General features: G+C 48.9%; 1 protein-coding gene and 1 long non-coding RNA gene across 11 annotated transcripts in view; one reads left to right on the forward strand and one right to left on the reverse strand.

The window, feature by feature from the left end:
* Positions 1 to 5379, reverse strand: part of ubtf (upstream binding transcription factor) — a 77453-nt gene extending 72074 nt beyond the window's left edge. For 2 of the 8 annotated variants that reach the window (XM_043675185.2, XM_043675180.2), the window contains exon 1: positions 2670 to 3126. The gene's annotated coding sequence lies outside the window, so the exon portion shown is untranslated. Of the gene's footprint in view, positions 1 to 2578; positions 3131 to 4287 lie in introns of those variants that run through there. The other 6 variants (XM_043675181.2, XM_043675183.2, XM_087977883.1 and 3 more) reach the window with 6 other exon arrangements.
* Positions 1783 to 14246, forward strand: part of LOC122539956 (uncharacterized) — a 40310-nt gene continuing 27846 nt past the window's right edge. Inside the window, exons 1-2 of one of the 3 annotated variants that reach the window (XR_015752506.1) lie at positions 1783 to 1866; positions 9236 to 9380. This is a non-coding gene — a long non-coding RNA (uncharacterized LOC122539956). Of the gene's footprint in view, positions 1867 to 1918; positions 2002 to 6379; positions 6423 to 9235; positions 9381 to 14246 lie in introns of those variants that run through there. The other 2 variants (XR_006309216.2, XR_006309218.2) reach the window with 2 other exon arrangements.

A 14246-nucleotide genomic window follows, 5' to 3' on the forward strand; every position in this document is an offset into this window, starting at 1 on the left:
GAAACGGGGGTGGGGGAGGGGAGAAACGGGGGTGGGGGGAGGGGAGAAACGGGGGTGGGGGGAGGGGAGAAACGGGGGGGAGGGGAGAAACAGAGGGGGGGAGGGGAGAAACGGGGGTGGGGGGAGGGGAGAAACGGGGGTGGGGGGAGGGGAGAAACGGGGGTGGGGGAGGGGAGAAACGGGGGTGGGGGGAGGGGAGAAACGGGGGTGGGGGGAGGGGAGAAACGGGGGTGGGGGAGGGGAGAAACGGGGGTGGGGGAGGGGAGAAACGGGGGTGGGGGAGGGGAGAAACGGGGGTGGGGGAGGGGAGAAACGGGGGTGGGGGGAGGGGAGAAACGGGGTGGGGGGAGGGGAGAAACAGAGGGGGGAGGGGAGAAGGGAGAAACAGAGGGGGGGAGGGGAGAAACAGAGGGGGGGAGGGGAGAAGGGAGAAACAGAGGGGGGGAGGGGAGAAACAGAGGGGGGGAGGGGAGAAACGGGGGGGGAGGGGAGAAACAGAGGGGGGGAGGGGAGAAACAGAGGGGGGGGAGGGGAGAAACAGAGGGGGGGAGGGGAGAAACAGAGGGGGGGAGGGGAGAAACAGAGGGGGGGAGGGGAGAAACAGAGGGGGGGAGGGGAGAAACAGAGGGGGGGGAGGGGAGAAACAGAGGGGGGGGAGGGGAGAAACAGAGGGGGGGGAGGGGAGAAACAGAGGGGGGGGAGGGGAGAAACAGAGGGGGGGGAGGGGAGGAACAGAGGGGGGGGAGGGGAGGAACAGAGGGGGGGGAGGGGAGGAACAGAGGGGGGGGAGGGGAGAAACAGAGGGGGGGGAGGGGAGAAACAGAGGGGGGGGGAGGGGAGAAACAGAGGGGGGGGGAGGGGAGAAACAGAGGGGGGGGAGGGGAGAAACAGAGGGGGGGGAGGGGAGAAACAGAGGGGGGGGAGGGGAGAAACAGAGGGGGGGGAGGGGAGAAACAGAGGGGGGGGAGGGGAGAAACAGAGGGGGGGGAGGGGAGAAACAGAGGGGGGGGAGGGGAGAAACAGAGGGGGGGGAGGGGAGAAACAGAGGGGGGGAGGGGAGAAACAGAGGGGGGGGAGGGGAGAAACAGAGGGGGGGGAGGGGAGAAACAGAGGGGGGGGGAGGGGAGAAACAGAGGGGGGGGGAGGGGAGAAACAGAGGGGGGGGGAGGGGAGAATCAGAGGGGGGGGAGGGGAGAATCAGAGGGGGGGGAGGGAGAAACAGAGGGGGGGGAGGGGAGAAACAGAGGGGGGGGAGGGGAGAAACAGAGGGGGGGGAGGGGAGAAACAGAGGGGGGGGAGGGGAGAAACAGAGGGGGGGGAGGGGAGAAACAGAGGGGGGGGAGGGGAGAAACAGAGGGGGGGGAGGGGAGAAACAGAGGGGGGGGAGGGGAGAAACAGAGGGGGGGAGGGGAGAAACAGAGGGGGGGAGGGAGAAACAGAGGGGGGGAGGGGAGAAACAGAGGGGGGGAGGGGAGAAACAGAGGGGGGGAGGGGAGAAACAGAGGGGGGGAGGGGAGAAACAGAGGGGGGGAGGGGAGAAACAGAGGGGGGGAGGGGAGAAACAGAGGGGGGGAGGGGAGAAACAGAGGGGGGGAGGGGAGAAACAGAGGGGGGGAGGGGAGAAACAGAGGGGAAACAGGGAGAGGGAGGGACAGGGAGGAGAGAAAGGGGAAGGGAGAGGAGGAGAGAAAGGGGAAGGGAGAGGAGGAGAGGGCGGGGAGCTGGCTGAGCGAACAAGGAGCCGAGGGGTGGAAAGAGAAGAGCGAACCGAGGACGTAGCGCCATTACTGCAGCGCCTGAAGCAGGAGCACCACCTCCAGGAAAGGCACGGAGGAGGGAGGGGGCTGAGAGAGCCGCAGACGGCAGGCAAGAGCGACAACCCTCCCCCCCCCCCCCTCTCTCTCCGCGTGTGTCCTCCACCGCCCCAGCCCAGTTCTGCTCTGCAAAGAAAAACAACTCCCTCCCTCCCTGCTTCAATGCACCAGGCTGGAGGCTCCCAAGGTCAGCGGCGACTCCCTACCTCCTTTCCCCCACCACCACCCCCCCCAACCCCCGGGGGGAGCGAGTCCCCCGATCCCTCCCGGAGGCTCCCTTCCCCTTCCCGCTGCCGTGACACCGGAGCGCGGCTGCAGCCTGCTCCCAGACATGGCGCCCCAGTTCCGGCTCCAGCGAGCTCGGGCACGGCCATGTTACAGAATACAAAACATCATCCTTTTTTTATAATAATCTTTTTTTAAAAAAAATTAAGACCAAGCCGGTGCAACCAGAGCGGAAAATGCCGGGAGGGGGGAATTTGTTTTTAAAAAACATATTGCATTTGATAAAATGATTTTTTAAAAAAATTCCAGCACTAGTAAAAACTCAAGATTTGAAACATATATAACGTTGAGGATTTTGTGCGTGCTCCCAATGGACTCTGTCTCCAGCCTTTGGGGAGGGGGGGTGCGATGCAGTCGTGTTCGGATTCCGATCCGCCATGTGAGTGCTGTAGCCCGGCTTAGAGCGCGGCACAAACCCCGCCACAAAAATACAACCCTTCCCCCACCCCAACCAAACAAAAATGCAAACCCAACCTCACCTTTTAGAAAAGGCTTATTTTTCCCCGAAAAAAAAAATTCCACCGCACGAGGGGTGGGTAGGAGGGAGAAAAAAAAAACCCCAGCACTCACCGTCCTTCTCTTCCGAAGATCTTATTTGTTAAAGAAAGGGAGGAAAGAGATTTTCAAACAAAAATCTGGGCGAGCCAAAAGGAGAAGCGACTGCAGCGGGAGGATCCGCAGAGAGAAAGGAGGAGGAGGTGGAGAAGGAAGGGAGGGTTGGAAAGAAAGAGAGAGAGAGAGAGAGAGAGATCCAGCGAGCCAACGCCGATTGATGAGCGGTCCGAGTCGGTGGGGGCAGCCCGGGAACCTCGCACTCCGCTCGGGAGGGAGAGCGGATGGAAAATGGGAGGCGAGCGAAGGGGGGAGTGGGTTGGGAAGGGGGGTGGTGGAGGAGGAGGGGAGGGGGGGATAGAGAAGCCGCCAGAGACAAAAGGGGCCGGAACCGAGAGGCAGAGTGAATCCGAGACAGCTTTGCCCTGGCGCGGCCACTCGAACCAACCAGCTTCCTGCTGCTGGCGACAAGAGGCGGCTCCACGGCGTGACCGTGTCGGCACAGCCCCAGCGCCGAGCCCTCGCACAGTCTGTGTCTGAACACAGCCCCAGCGCCGAGCCCTCGCACAGTGTGTCTGAACACAGCCCCAGCCCCAAGCCCTCACTCTCTCTCTCTGTCTGAGCACAGCGCCGAGCCCTCACTCTCTCTCTGTGTCTGAGCCCAGCGCCGAGCCCTCACTCTGTGTCTGAACACAGCCCCAGCGCCGAGCCCTCACTCTCTCTCTGTGTCTGAGCACAGCCCCAAGCCCTCCTCTCACTCACTGCGTGTCCGAGGGCAGCCCAGCACCGAGCGCTCACTGTCTGGATACAGCCCAGCGCCGAATGTCCTCCCCCCTCCCTCTCTCGCTGTATCTTGAGTACAGCCCAGCGCCGTCTCTCGCTGTGTAGGCACAGCCCCAGTGCCGAGCCCTCACTCTGTCTGGGCAGAGCCCAACGTCGTGTATTTCTCTCTTGCTCTGTAGGCGCAGCCCAGCGCCGAGTTCCCTCTGTGTGTGTGGGGCTGGGCAGAATACGAGGATCTCTGTCAGGACAGAGCCCAGCGCTGAGTCCACTGTCTCGCCAGAGCCCCAGCGTGGATTCTTCCCTCCCCTAGTCGGTGTAGCCCAATGCAGATCCCTTTCGCCCTGTGTATGTGTCGGTGCAGCCCAGTAGCAGATCCCCTTCGCCCTGTGTATGTGTCGGTGCAGCCCAGTAGCAGATCCCCTTCGCCCTGTGTATGTGTCGGTGCAGCCCAGTAGCAGATCCCCTTCGCCCTGTGTATGTGTCGGTGCAGCCCAGTAGCAGATCCCCTTCGCCCTGTGTATGTGTCGGTGCAGCCCAGTAGCAGATCCCCTTCGCCCTGTGTATGTGTCGGTGCAGCCCAGTAGCAGATCCCCTTCGCCCTGTGTATGTGTCGGTGCAGCCCAGTAGCAGATCCCCTTCGCCCTGTGTATGTGTCGGTGCAGCCCAGTTGCAGATCCCCTTCGCTCACCCTCAGACTGTGCTCTACTGGCAGGAGCTCACGTACTCTTTTATAATGCATTTTTAAAAAGAAAAAAAAATTCTCCACTACCAGCCATTTCCCTTTAATAAAAGGTTTGAAAGGAGGTTAAAAAATACAATGAAATGCTTTAATCGGAAAAAAAAGAGCCCTTACCGCTCCGTCTTGCGGAAAAAAACACAAGGGAAGCTGTCTCTGAACTCTCGCCAGATCCGCGGCACTGGCCCCGGGCGTGGACGCTTTCTAGTCCCCGTTGAGAGCCGGCATGCTTCGCGATACTTCCGACCTCTCCAATCGCCTTTTTCCGGATCAGCTCCTTCCCCCATCCCCCTGCTCTCCACCGACTTGCTCTGCTGTTGTAAGCCGCCTTACATTCAGCCCGTCTCTCGAAGCAGAAGAGGTGTCCCACTGAGAGTGGGTGTTTTGGCGAAACCATATAGATGTCCAGCGGAGGAAGAGAAACACCATCTTCTCCTCCCTCATGTCCCCCCCCCACCCCTGTCTTTCAAGGCAGCAGAATATCTTCTCCAACAAGACGCGAAGTTTTTTTTAAGGGTGGAGGTGAAGTTTGCTGCTACTTTGAGTTAGCGGGGGTGAGAATTGTGGTTAAACTGAATCGAAAAAAGCCACTTCTCTTGCACCAAGAGCGACAGCAGAGAGTGTTGTTTGTTCCCCGGACTAATTGCTAGTGTTAAATAGTTAGTTGCAGTGAAGTGCGGCGCTTACACATAGAACATTGAGCCCGAGCTTTCTTTGCTACATTTTTATTTAATTTCCAACTCCACCTTTTGTTGTCTCGCGCGTCATCCCCAGCCCAGCCAATGGAGATGAAAATTGCCTGAAATAAATTAATGAATTTCCACAGTATGGGGCGGGAATTTTAAAGGGAAAGGTTTTTTTTTTGGGGGGGGGGAAGAGGGAAAAAGGAAAAATTAAATTGGAAGTTACCCTTTCTGTTCTGCTCACCAAGGTATTGTCAGTTCGTTGAAATGGGAAGGGTACGCTCGAGTTATCCAGGAGCTCTGAACCAGGGCTCGGGGGGGGGGGGGAGTTTGCACCTCCAAGCCAGACTCGGTTGTGGTAACCCCAAAACGGTTGCCTTGTGTGGACATTTTCCGACGACCGGGGGTGAGGGGGGAAACAGCGGATCAAATCCCAATCGCGTTGCAGGAGTCCCCGGCGAAATCTTCCTGCTTCAGCGTAAAAGTTGGGGCAATCTTCAGTCTTGGGCGAGTGCACTGAACGCTGTGTCACATTGTAACTACATCGACATAAGTTATGTCGCAAGAGTGATGGGGGGGGGGGGAGAGAGAGAGCCCAGACCAAGGGAAATATGAAACAAGGCTTGGTTGGGAATGGAGGAGTTTCCGCGCACCTGTCCATCACAGCGTTGGTGCCTCCTGTCGTGACGATTTAATGGGGAGGTTTCCACTAAGCCTTGCCCCTTTAGAAGCTGATATTTTGCATACATTTGATAAAAGCGTTTTAAGCAACGAGTAATAGCCAAGTCTCACTCATGAGTTACAACCGGGGCAAATTTACAGCGCTCGAGTGAAAAAGAGACCTAATTATTTATTGATAATTTCGCACTTTCCATGTCGTCAGCAATTTCCGCCTGCGATTTTCCGACGTGCGGAATTCTTGCAGTTGCCATAGATTTGGAGTCAGCAACCATTAAAGTGTAGGCTGGATTGAATGGTTACTATTTTATTCCATAAAAGGAGTGAATCAATGGCTCAATGTAGCTTTGTTCTGTATTTTTTTTTTAAAAATTAGCTTATTTTCCCCCTTCCGTTCTACCTGGCCCTCTGGAAAGAAGATGCCCCACTTGCTCCCGGGGTTACTACCAGCTGCTGAGAGTTGCAAAAGAACAGCACATAGTGGCCCCACCTACGGATTGCATTACTTCCCTCCCCGCCTCAGCTCAGCTCTCGCTGGTTAAAAAGTAGGACTAAAGGCCGAGTTCTCTTAAATCGGACCGATAGTGCTTCTCCGTCGCTTTGGCTTTCCTCTGCCGAAAACTAACACCCAGTCCCGTCCAACAAGCGTTTATGATCCAGAGGCCATCCTACAACAGTTATGAATTCTCTCTACTGTATTCAATGAGATTTGAGCCTGATAGAAATACAAATAGAATGGAGCCTTAGAACGTACAAACGATGAATTTATGTGATTTCTTCAACAGCTCCTGACACGGCCTTTTACCTCTATCACATCGTTTCGAATGGAAACACAAATGTTAAAGTTATGTGTACCAATTTCTATTTCGAAACGAATCAACCTTCACTATCGTACGCTCCTATTCACTATATGTCTGTTTCCTGTGTTGAGATCTTTGGAGAATTGTTATAAGTGTCACTCACACAATATCCTCTAATCCGTACACATCTTGATAGTCTTTAATAGGATACATCGCCAATGACGTTGTACCAATCAATTTGTTCCAATCAAAGTTGTGCAGAGTAAAACCATTGTTTTCCGTGCTCCAATCTAAACTAACCACGGCCTTCATTGCCGTTCCCTGTTAACACTGGGAAATAAAACCATTCTGAGCTACACAACCTTGTGTTAAAACCATTCTGTTTTCAGTTCGGGACCTTGGTCTCACATTGGCTCCGATGACCTTCCGACCTCATAGTTACACGATTACTAAGACCGCTTATTTCCATCTTATTAATATTGCCGCGTTTTGGTTACATCTAGAGTATCCCTGTGCAATTCTGCTCCTTGTATATTTAAGGTTGCTGAAAATTCTGACCTATCCTTATTCATACTAAGTGCTATCACCCTCTGCTTGCTGAGCTACACTGGCTGCTGGTCAAGCAACATCATTTTAAAATTCACACCCTTTATTTTCAAATCCCGTGCTAGTCTTAACCATGTATAACTTTGATAACCACCTACAGATCTCCAAGCTACCTGTGTTTAGATTAGATTAGATTACTTACAGTGTGGAAACAGGCTCTTCGGCCCAATAAATCCACACCGATCTGCCAAAGTGCACCCACCCAGACCCCTACATTTACTCTTGCACCTAACACTACGGGCAATTTAGCATAGCCAATTTACCTAACCTGCACATTTTTGGACTGTGGAAGGAAACCCACGCAGACAGGGGGAGAATGTGCAAACGCCACACAGTCGCCTGAGGCGGGAATTAACCCGAGTCTCTGGTGCTGTGAGGCAGCAGTGCTAACCACCGTGCCGCCCAATTCTGTTCTCTATAACATCACTGATTTTAGTTGCCTCACTATTGGTGATCATGCCTTCAATTGCTCAGGATCCAAGTACTGGAGTATTTTCCCTTAACGTCTCTACTTTGCCTTCCTCCTCTAAGATAATCCTTAAATCTATCTCATTCTACCAGCTAGAAGGGCAAGGACAGCAGAACTGTGCCACATTCAACTTCCTCTACAAATGACCCATCAAACTGAATTGGAAATACATCTCTGTTCCTTCACTGTCACTGGGACAAAATCCTGGAACTCCCTTCCAAGTCAAGCATTGTGGGTGTACTGATGCCCAAATGTTCAATGAAATCCCTGATTTTGGAATGGCCATTTTATGGCTGGTGACCATGCAGTAGTTTGGTCAGACTTCCTGGCTGGATTGCCATGCCTGCTTCACACTCTCTCTGTGTATGTATTTCTTTTTGCTAGCAGAGGAGCTACATAGGTAATTTGTGGCTTCCCTTCTATTGGTGATTTCCCTTCTCCAACAGTTTATTACTGTACACAATAGAGAAATAATACCTGAAGGATCACTGAGCTATGAGACACTGTCCTTATGTTTTGGTGAATATGTGAATTCATTCCCTTGTACTAAATCCTCTCCCACCAGGTCTGTTTTATTATAAGATTCTTCACAATGTCTTTAACCTTGTTTATAACTTTCTTTCACATTCTAACTGATACTCCCTTGTAGTGGGAATGGGTACATCCTCTTTTTTCACATATTTTTCCAGATCTGAGCGTTCTGTTATTATTTCCAATTCTTCTTCCTTCTGGACCATTACAGGCTATGATGTTGCCCCCATTGATTTGTGTCTGTCAATTAAATACGAAGTGGAAAATCAATTGGGTAATATTTCATTGCTAGTGCCCATCCTGGTAAGCAGTGCCTCTTGTTACACAATATTATCCTTGGCCCTTATTGTTCAGGTCATTGCTCAGGGTTGGCCTACAGGCCAGTCTTTACTTCACATTCATGTTTGAGCTCAAATCCACATTAATATCCAATTGTCAAAGCAGGAATAGGATAACACTACCATCCATAGGCCTGAGACTATCCTATTAGGTCTACTGCATATGTCTGATTTCCCCTCTGGATTGTGTACTTGACCAAAGGAGCATACTGTACCCATTCATTGTTGTATCCCACTATTCTGTATTTGGGACAATAGTTGAGCCTCCTTGTCTTGCAAATGTGGGACTGCTGCCACGACTCCCACCAAGTGCTGATTGGGTTTCTCACAAAGGGCCTTAATGGGATATAGCCTGATGACCTTTCTAATACGATAGCTGGTACTGTCTCTCTCGTATGGGTGCCAATCTTGGATAGTTCAGTATACTGGTGGATATGTAGGGTGCTATCTCCACAATGGATGAAAGAGTTTGGTTTGATAATTTGTAACCTGGTGGTGGTATGGAACTGTGAGAATTTCCATCTTGGGATGTGGGACCATTTGCTTGAATTTACAGGAAATGCTCTCAATTCAGATTTTGAATTGCAAATTGAATATCACTTTAAAAAATGGCAAAGATTTTACAACGTGCCAATTGGCTATTATGAGTGATATGGTGCTGGCCTGGGAAAGCAATGATGGTGAAAGGAAGAGGAAAGTGGGGACACCACTCAAAGTATTTTCATTTTCCTCTGAACGTCCAGCCTTCTCTATCATCCCTTGTGCAAGCCAGGCTATAATGGGGTCAAGCTGAATGACCCTGGACGAGCTCAAACTAAGAACTATTAAGTATAGTATAGGTGGCTAAATGCTGTCAATTGCATTTTTATAGCGCATTCCATCACTTTAGTGATGATTGAGAATAGACCAATGGATCAATAATTTACAAGCTTGAATTTGTCTTGCTCTCTTTTTGGACAGGAGATAAATGTGCAACTTCCAACTTTGTTGGGTTGGTGACAGTGTTGTAGTTGTACAAGCCAGAACCTCACACGCCATTTCTTTCTCATGACCAGATCTGCATGATTTGGCAGCCGCCTCAGGAACTCTCAAATCCACAGGCCAGGTGGGTATATCTCAGCTGACAGGGCAGGGACATTGTCTGCTGATGTGACTTGGACTGCACTATATAGAAATTGTCAAATGTTTAAGTTCAAGAAATTATAATGCACCAAGTGTCTGCATGTGAGCGTTTGGTAAAAATGTTAAGTTTCCTATTTTTGTTATGCCATGTGAATTAATTTCATACATGTATTGGTAAGGTCCTGGGGAATGTTGCTGAACGAAGAGACCTTGGGAGTGCAGGTTCATAGTTCCTTGAAAGTGGAGTCGCAGATAGATAGGATAGTGAAGAAGGTGTTTAATATGCTTTCCTTTATTGGCCAGTGTGTTGAGTATAGGAGTTGGGAGGTCATGTTGCGGCTGTACAGGACGTTAGTTAGGCCACTGTTGGAATTCCATGTGCAGTTCTGGTCTTCCTGCTATAGGAAGGATGTTGTAAAACTTGAAAGGATTCAAAAAAGGTTTACAAGGATGTTGCCAAGGTTGGAGTGTTTGAGCTATAGGGAGAGGCTGAATAGGCTGGGGCTGTTTTCCCTGGAACATCAGAGACCTTATAGAGGATTATAAAATCATGAAGGGCATGGATAGGGTGAATAGAGAAGGTCTTTTCCCTGGGGTGGGGGAGTTCAAAAATAGAGGGCATAGTTTTAGCGTGAGAAGGGAAACATTTTATAAAAGGGATGTAAGGCGCAATGTTTTCACACAGAGGATGGTGTGTGTGTGTGGAATGAGCTGCCAGAAGAAGTGGTAGAGGCTAGTACAACTACAACATTTAAAAATATCTGGATGGGTTTATGAATAGGATATGGGCCAAATGCTGGCAATTGGACTAGATTAATTTAGGATATCTGGTTGGCATGGACAAGTTGGACTGAAGGGTCTGTTTCTGTGCTGTATATCTCCATGACTCTGTGATTCTATAGTGGCATTGGCACATCTTGCCCATTATTACAATGTTCTGAATTCTTTCATTTGCTTATTGATGAATGTCAACACATGATGGGATTCATTGAGCAAATATGTAATTTGTCATTGAGTAGTTGCATGACTGTTTAATGCAACATGAAGTTGGGTTTTGGGTTATTGTCCTTGCGATGGGGGTGGACTAAAGGACTTAATTTGTTATGCTTCCATGGTATTAGTGTATTCTGAGTCAAAATGGACCAGACTGATTCTGAGAGGTTGGCCCAGCTTCATCCTCCTCTTTTAAGTTCTCTTCCATTTGATAATGAACTCCTTTGCCTTCATCCACTTGCATTTCTTTCTACCATGCAATCATTAGCTTGATGCACACTGCTGTTAATTCAGCAGGCCTCTTCTAAGAAGTCACCAGCCTATCTAAGTGCACCTTCAACATTCCAGTGGCTTGATTATGGCATTCCTGCAGTGATGGAACCTGTCACATGCATCATTAAACAAATATCTGGATTTCTTATCACTAATTAGATTAGATTAGATTACTTACAGTGTGGAAACAGGCCCTTCGGCCCAACAAGTCCACACCGCCCCTCTGAAGCGCAACCCACCCATACCCCTACATTTACCCCTTTTACCTAACACTACAGGCAACTTAGCATGGCCAATTCACCTGACCTGCACACCTTTGGACTGTGGGAGGAAACCGGAGCACCCGGAGGAAACCCACGCAGACACGGGGAGAAACCCACACAGACAGTCATCTGAGGCGGGAATTGAACCCGGGTCTCTGGCGCTGTGAGGCAGCAGTGCTAACCACTGTGCCACCGTGCCGCCCATAATGATTCTGTTAAGTTTGAAAATGGATGAACTGGAGCTGGGTTGCACTCCCAGTCGAAAAATTAAAACAATGAAAAGAATTAACATTTCATCTGCTTGTGTACCATGACATTTAAAATTACACAGTGAAAGTCAGAAAGCTGTTTGATGAGTAGATTATCTGCAAATTTCCCAATCATGCCTCAAAAGAAGTAATGGTGTAATAGTGATGTGACTGGTCTAGAAACCAAAAGTGGTAGCTAATGCTCTGGTGCACAGGTTCAAATTCTACGCTGCCAAAATGTCAATGTTAGGCAAAATTATTAAGCCAAAGTATGAAGATGAGCCCTGATCTCATTGAATGGCAGAACAGGCTTGAGGGCATGAATAGTCAACTTCAGTTCCTATTTCTCCAACATTTAAGTCTTGTTCAGAAAAAAATGCTTCCCATTAACTTGCCGCTAACTTTGTTCAAGTAACTGTCCAGTTCTATCTTCGATTCTTTCCATTATGATTCTGAACAAGCAGTTATAATTACTGTCTCCAAAATGGTCACACAAATCTGATCAACTTTAATTTCTAGAACTATATTTAGATTTTAAAATTGCTTTGTTATGTGCTGTCGAGAAAAGTGCCTTGAATGCAGGACAAGAATAATTGTGCTCTCTGTATCTTTTACGCTGTTTGTATCTCAGTTCACAAGGTGATGGGGAAAATGTAGGAGATTGGCACCAGATTATGATGCTTGCTCAAAGTGCTGGTGCAGGCACTGTGGGTCGATGGCTTCATTCTGTACTGTAATAATTCTGTGAATCTGTAATAGTTGGGCAGTTGAAATCCTCAGATATTATTGCCTATTGTTTATGCACTCAGGCATTTACTTACCTATTTTTCTCCTCTGACTCTTTCCCACTATTTGTAGGTCTTATGTATTTGCTCAAAGTGTAGCTGCCCTATTCGTGGTTATGAACTCAAACTTATATGGTCTCTCCTCTCTTCATAACTCTTCTGAATTCTTTGATCAACAATGCTACATTTCCATTTTCTTTATCCCCTTTTCCATCCTGCCAGAAAACTCTATATGCAGGAATGTTGAGCTGCCATCTTGCCCCTTTTCAAGCCAAGTTTTTGTTGGAACAATGATTTTCTTAGAATCCCTACAGTGTGGAAACAGGCCCTTTAGTCCAACAAGTCCACACCGACCCTCCGAAGAGTAACCCACCCAGACCCGTTCCCTCACATTTACTCCTGACTAATGCACCTAACCTACACATCTTTGGATTGTGGGAGGAAACCAGAGCACCCATAGGAAACCCACACAGACATGGGGAGAATGTGTAAACTCCACACAGGCAGTCACCCAAAACGAAATCAAACCCAGGTTCCTGGTGCTGTTAGGCAGAAGTGCTAACTACTGAGCCATCGTGCCACCCCAAGCATGACATCATGCTTCCATGTACCAATCTGTGACCTCAGCTTTATTTGATGTTCTCCATGTATTTAAATATTATATCCTTTATCCTTCCATATTCCTGCATATTACATTTTTAAATTCCTGCTTCCTCTTTTGTTAAGAGTTATAGTCATAGAGATGTACAGCATGGAAACAGACCCTTTGGTCCAACCCGTCCATGCCGACCAGACAACCCAACCCAATCTAGTCCCACCTGCCAGCACCCGGACCATATCCCTCCAAACCCATCCTATTCATATACCCATCCAAATGCCTCTTAAATGTTGCAATTGTACCAGCCTCCACCACATCCTCTGGCAGCTTGTTCCATAATCGTACCACCCTCTGCGTGAAAAAGTTGCCCCTTAGGTCTCTTTTATATCTTTCCCCTCTCATCCTAAACCTATGCCCTCTAGTTATGGACTCCCCGACCCCAGGGGAAAGACTTTGTCTATTTATCCTATCCAAGCCCCTCATAATTTTGTAAACCTCTATAATGTCACCCCTCAGCCTCCAACACTCTAAGGAAAACAGCCCCAGTCTGTTAAGCCTCTCCCTGTAGCTCAGATCCTCCAACCCTGGCAACATCCTTGTAAATCTTTTCTGAACCCTTTCAAGTTTCACAACATCTTTCCGATAGGTCATTTGCAAAATTTCTGCTTCCTGCTCCGTGCTCTGAATTTACTCTCACGTCCCCATCCCCAAATCTCTCTGCAAGGATATTTATCTTGGTCTTGTACAGTTGTCGTCCATTCAGCTTATACCCCAGAATGGGTCTCAGTGCCTCAGCAATCTGATGACGAATTTGCTGCAGTAATAAATTATGAATGTAAAGGTTTAGAGTTAGTCGAAGAGGGGATAGAGACCTATACTCAAGGTACTCAGAAGTAGTTTGTTTTTGTGTTGAGTCCCGATGCCAACTCATTGCAACAGACAGTATCCACTTCACAAGAGGATGCTTCAAACCCGCCAGTGGCATCCTTACAGCTTTTGTACAGGGCAACCTACAAGAACTTGAGAATCATAAATCATTGTAATACAGAGACAAATTAATTGGCTCTTCAGGTAGGTGCAGTGATATGTAAATGTGAAAAAGATGCCAGTCTCTTGTTAAAATGGACTTGGCATTTGAAGTTGGAAAGAAAAAAAAACGTTGTGTGTAGGAGTGCTATTGCTGTTTGGCCTAAGTTTTGGATTCAAGGAGAAGGACACTATGAAAAAAAAGGCACTTGATGTGACATTCTTGATGATGCTTCACTTTTGGCATACTTATAGAGCTGTATAGTATGGAAAAACAACCTTCGGTGCAACTTGCCCATGTCGACGAGATATCCTAAATTAATCAAGTTCCATTTGCCAGCATTTGGCCCATATTCCTCTAAACCCTTCCTATTCATGTATCCATCCAGCTATCTTTTAAATGTTGTAATTGTACCAGCCTCCATCACTTCCTCTGGCAGTTCATTCTGTACACACACCACCCTCTGCATGAAAACATTGCTCTTTAGGTCTCTTTTAAATTGTTTCCCTCAACCTTAAACCTATGCCCTCTAGTTTTGGACTCCTCTACCCTTGGGAAAAGACCTTGGCTATTCACTCTATCTATGCCCCTCATGATTTTATAAAACTCTATAATGTCACCCCTCAGCCTCTGACGCTCCAGGGAAAATAGCCCCAGCCAAT

This window comes from Chiloscyllium plagiosum, unplaced genomic scaffold (assembly GCF_037043375.1).
Source record: "Chiloscyllium plagiosum isolate Xiang-an unplaced genomic scaffold, Cpla_swu_hap1 HiC_scaffold_32, whole genome shotgun sequence".
Lineage (NCBI taxonomy): Eukaryota > Metazoa > Chordata > Chondrichthyes > Orectolobiformes > Hemiscylliidae > Chiloscyllium > Chiloscyllium plagiosum.